Raw genomic sequence first — 6,000 nt, 5'->3', positions numbered from 1 at the left:
AAACATAGTCAATACTACAGTAGAACAAAAGAAAACAAAAAGTCTATATACAGTGAGTGCAAATGAGGTAAAATAAGGGAGTTAAGGCAATAAATAGGCCATGGTGGTGAAGTAATTACAATATAGCAATTAAAGCACTGGAATGGTAGATGTGCAGAAGATGAATGTGCAAGTAGAGATACTGGGGTGCAAAGGACCAAGATAAATAAATAAATATTGTACGGGGATGAGGTGGGTAGATAGAAAAGCTCTTTATAGATGGGCTATGTACAGGTGCAGTGATCTGTGAGCTGCTCTGACAGCTGGTGCTTAAAGCTAGTGAGGGAGATATGAGTCTCCAGCTTCAGAGATTTTTGCAGTTCGTTCCAGTCATTGGCAGCAGAGAACTGGAAGGAAAGACGACCAAAGGAGGAATTGGATTTGGGGGTGACCAGTGAGATATACCTGCTGGAGCGCTTGCTACGAGTGGGTGCTGCTATGGTGACCAGTGAGCTGAGATAAGGTGGGGCTTTACCTAGCAAAGACTTGTAGATAACCTGTAGCCAGTGGGTTTGGTGACGAGTATGGAGCGAGGGCCAACCAACGAGAGCGTACAGGTCGCAATGGTGGGTAGTGTATGGGACTTTGGTGACAAAACGGATGGCACTGTAATAGACTGCATCCAGTTTGTTGAGTAGAGTGTTGGAGGCAATTTTATAGATGACATCACCGAAGTCGAGAATCAGTAGGATGGTCAGTTTTACGAGGGTATGTTTGGCAGCATGAGTGAAGGATGCTTTGTTGTGATATAGGAAGCCAATTCTAGATTTAATTTTGGATTGGAGATGCTTAATGTGAGTCTGGAAGGAAAGTTTACAGTCTAACCAGACACCAGTATGTACGTATGGTAACTGTGGGGATGACGTCATCGATGCACTTATTGATGAAGCCAATGACTGATGCGGTGTACTCCTCAATGCCATTGATGGAATCCCGGAACATATTACAGTCTGTGCCAGCAAACAGTCCTGTAGCTTAGAATCTGACCACTTTTTTATTGATCAGGTCACTGGTGCTTCCTGCTTTAATTTTAGCTCGTAAGCAGGAATCAGGAGGATTTAATTATGGTCAGATTTGCAAAATGGAGGGCAAAGGAGAGCTTTGTATGCGTCTCTGTGTGTGTAGTATACAGTGGGGCAAAAAAGTATTTAGTCTGCCACCAATTGTGCAAGTTCTCCCACTTAAAAAGATGAGAGAGGCCTGTAATTTTCATCATAGGTACACTTCAACTATGACAGACAAAATGAGAAAAAAAATCCAGAAAATCACATTGTAGGATTTTTTATAAATTTATTTGCAAATTATGGTGGACAATAAGTATTTCTGGCTCTCACAGACCTGTAACTTCTTCTTTAAGAGGCTCCTCTGTCTTCCACTCGTTACCTGTATTAATGGCACCTGTTTGAACTTGTTATCAGTATAAAAGACACCTGTCCACAACCTCAAACAGTCACACTCCAAACTCCACTATGGCCAAGACCAAAGAGCTGTCAAAGGACACCAGAAACAAAATTGTAGACGTGCACCAGGCTGGGAAGACTGAATTTGCAATAGGTAAGCAGCTTGGTTTGAAGAAATCAACTGTGGGAGCAATTATTAGCAAATGGAAGGCATACAAGACCACTGATAATCTCCCTCGATCTGGGGCTCCATGCAAGATCTCACCCCGTGGGGTCAAAATGATCACAAGAACGGTGAGCAAAAATCCCAGAACCACACGGGGGGACCTAGTGAATGACCTGCAGAGAGCTGGGACCAAAGTAACAAAGCCTACCATCAGTAACACACTACGCCGCCAGGGACTCAAATCCTGCAGTGCCAGACGTGTCCCCCTGCTTAAGCCAGTACATGTCCAGCCCCGTCTGAAGTTTGCTAGAGAGCATTTGGATGATCCAGAAGAAGATTGGGAGAATGTCATATGGTCAGATGATATCAAAATAGAACTTTTTAGTAAAAACTCAACTCGTCGTGTTTGGAGTACAAAGAATGCTGAGTTGCATCCAAAGAACACCATACCTACTGTGAAGCATGGGGTGGAAACATCTTGCTTTGGGGCTGTTTTTCTGCAAAGGGAACAGGACGACTAATCCGTGTAAAGGAAAGAATGAATGGGGCCATGTATCGTGAGATTTTGAGTGAAAACCTCCTTCCATCAGCAAGGGCATTGAAGATGAAAAGTGGCTGGGTCTTTCAGCATGACAATGATCCCAAACACACTGCCCGGGCAACGAAGGAGTGGCTTCGTAAGAAGCATTTCAAGGTCCTGGAGTGGCCTAGCCAGTCTCCAGATCTCAACCCCATAGAAAATCTTTGGAGGGAGTTGAAAGTCCGTGTTGCCCAGCAACATCCCCAAAACATCACTGCTCTAGAGTAGATCTGCATGGAGGAATGGGCCAAAATACCAGCAACAGTGTGTGAAAACCTTGTGAAGACTTAAAGAAAACGTTTGACCTCTGTCATTGCCAACAAAGGGTATATAACAAAGTATTGAGAGAAACTTTTGTTATTGACCAAATACTTATTTTCCACCATAATTTGCAAATAAATTGATAAAAAATCCTACAATGTGATTTTCTGGATTTATTTTCTCATTTTGTCTGTCATAGTTGAACCAGACCTATGATGAACATTACAGGCCTCTCTCATCTTTTTAAGTGGGAGAACTTACACAATTGGTGGCTGACAAAATACTTTTTTGCCCCACTGTATGTGGTCCAGAGTTCTTTTTCCTCTTGTTGCACATTTAACAGGAGAGGTCTAGATACTACAAAGTCAACAGATTAACAGGAGAGGTCTAGATACTACAATGTTAACAGTTTAACAGGACAGGTTTAGCCACATGTAGTAGGTGATGGTTATTTTGATTTATATCTTTGGAACATTTTTTGACCATGCTTGATTTATAGACTCATAAAGATACATATCTTGGACTCTCACCGATGTGATCACACCTACATTAAGCAATGTTTGTTTTACAAGATCCACATCATTTCACCGGTATCATATCGTCAAGATAGTCAAAGAGTATTTTCTACCTCCAACCCCCTGGGAACAGAGTGAACATCTGGTGACAGTGCTGCTCTATTCTGAGACAAGCAGAACCACCCAGCCCTGTCTATGTAAATCTCAGTTTCACTCCCACAGCTACCAGTCTAGCAGATGAACAGTTTCACTGTCTGAAATACCCTGGACTGGGCCAGATGTGAGGGACTGTCTGATTTAAACCTCTATGGTGGATTCAGGAAGGGAGACATAACAGATATGCCAACATGTAATTAATGACAGATAAAATGGGTATTATACTTTATGATGATAGTTTATGTACAAGTAGTTTACATGTGTCTCATGTTGAATCCAGCGTCAGGTCTCATTCACAGAGCTAACAGTCCGTAACCTACTCATAAAAAAAGTGAATACGCCTCTGTTGATGATCACATGCATTGGATTTCCACAGCTGGTTGTAAGGTCCATTTGTGGATTTTTTGAGTGCTTGGGAGCCTGAAGCGATTGTAACTTTCAAGTAATATTCCATTACGTGAATAAAAAGGGCATAAATACAATGCTATTATTGTTAGGCATGTGTAGTGGAGGCGAAGTCAGGTGCAGGACAGCAGTGTAGAAAACAGGCGCACTTTAATACCGTTCAGAAATACAGCACAATAAAACATATACGTGCAAAAATAACGGAAAATAACAAAAGTAATGCGCCTGAACAAACCACGTGATGGGAAACAGAGGGTTAAATACAAGTAGATTGATTGGGGAAATGAAAAGCAGGTGTGTATGGAACAAGACAAGACCAATGGACATATGAAAAATGGAGCGGCGATGGCTAGAAAGCCGGTGACGTCGATCTCCGAACGCCACCCGAACCAGGAGAGGAGCCCACTTCAGCGGAGGTTGTGACAATTATTGGTTATTGGTTGTTTTTTTAGCAAGACAAAACTATAATGAATAATGGAGATTGTTTTTCAAAAGTCATATATCATGTAACTTCTGAACATATATCACTTTATCTGTTTATTAGTGTTATGGTAATATGCTATGGTAACATATTGATATCCATGGAAAAGAGAATACCAGTCAGTTTCCACCTTCCAGTGATCATTGGCACGGCCAGCCCGCTCATTAGGCAGGATTAGGTGGCCGCCTATGGCGTTAGATTGACGAGGGCGGCATTTTCTGAGCTAAACTGACCAGTACACACATACAGCAACATATAAAACCTCCCATAATTCTGCCTAAAAACAATGATAATTTCTCTCAGCCAGTGGCATATGGGCTTTTTAGGTGAGCGCTGATGCAGCCCTATGATAAGCAGTGCCCACTTTGACAAAGGCAGGGGCGCAAAACATTTTGCTTGTCCATTCCCAGTGCGCCTCTCCAGGGTGCTGTTGGAGAGACACATCGCTGCGGCGTTCCACCAACGTTCCGTCGAAAATAATCATGTAACATAAATCATGTCGGGGATATAGGATATGGTAGAAAGAGTATGTGGATTTATTGTCACCTACAGGACAGAGATAAAATGTAAAAAAGTGTTATGAGATGGACACTTACATCATGCAGGTTTCTCTGATCAATTCCTCTATTTATCTCACCTTTATTTAACCAGGTAGGTCAGTTGAGAACAAGTTCTCATTTACAACTGTGACCTGGCCAAGATGAGTCAAAGCAGTGTGACAAAAACAATAACACAGAGTTACACATAAACAAATGTACAGGCAACAACACAAAAGAAAAGAAACATGGAAAAATCCATGTACAGTGTGTGCAAATGTAGAAGAGTAGGAAGGTAGGCAATAAATAGGCCCTAGAGGCAAAATAATTACAATTTAGCATTAATACTGGAGTGATAGATGTGCAGATGATGATGTGCAAGTAGAGATACTGGGGTGCAAAAGAGCAAGAGGGTAAGTAATAATATGGAGATGAGGTAGTCGGGTGTGCTATTTACAGATGGGCTGTGTACAGGTACAGTGATTGGTAAGCTGCTCAGACAGCTGATGCTTAAAGTTAGAGAGGGAGATATAAGACTCCAGCTACAGAGATTTCTGCAATTCGTTCCAGTCATTGGCAGCAGAAAACTGGAAGGAAAGGCGGCCAAAGTACGTGTTGGCTTTGGGGATGACCAGTGAGATATACCTGCTGGAGCGCGTGCTACGGGTGGGTGTTGTTATGGTGACCAGTGAGCTGAGATAAGGCGGAGCTTAACCTAGCAAAAACTTGTAGATGACCTGGAGCCAGTGGGTCTGGTGACGAAATAAGTAGCGAGGGCCAGCCGACGAGAGCATACAGGTCGCTGTTGTGGGTGGTATATGGGGCTTTGGTGACAAAACGGATGGCACTGTGATAGACTGCATCCAGTTTGCTGTGTAGAGTGTTGGAGGCTATTTTGTAAATGACATTGCTGAAGACGAGGATCGGTAGGATAGTCAGTTTTATGAGGGTATGTTTGGCAGCGTGAGTGTCACAAGAATTTTCTATCACAATGATGATAACAATCACTATAGCTTTGACCAATTCCCCCTAGGTTGTAAAGGTAGGGTTAATAAGAATTAGGCAAAGACTCAGATTCTGCAAACGGTTCGTTGTAGTTTATTCAGGAGAGATCTCAAGTCAATCAAAATTTGAACAGTCTTTATGACACCCTCTACGCACGCACGCACGCACACACACACACACACACACACACATCACTTTTCTACCAGCCTTGGCAGTTTCTCGCCATTCTCTCCACTCCACCATAGATTAAAGAGGCCTTAAAAGGTCCCTCCTGTTGTCAGGTTTTTCAGAGGTATCATCATGTGTAGTCTCTGTTTTCTCCACATATTTCTCCCTCTTAACCTTTTATAACTAGGGGGCAGTATTTTCAAATCAAATCAAATCAAATTTTATTTGTCACATACACATGGTTAGCAGATGTTAATGCGAGTGTAGCGAAATGCTTGTGCTTCTAGT

The sequence above is a fragment of the Oncorhynchus tshawytscha genome, linkage group LG15, assembly GCF_018296145.1.
Source record: "Oncorhynchus tshawytscha isolate Ot180627B linkage group LG15, Otsh_v2.0, whole genome shotgun sequence".
Taxonomy (NCBI): Eukaryota; Metazoa; Chordata; class Actinopteri; order Salmoniformes; family Salmonidae; genus Oncorhynchus; species Oncorhynchus tshawytscha.
The sequence above is the reverse complement of the archived record's forward strand: the minus strand, read 5'-3'. Positions refer to the sequence as shown.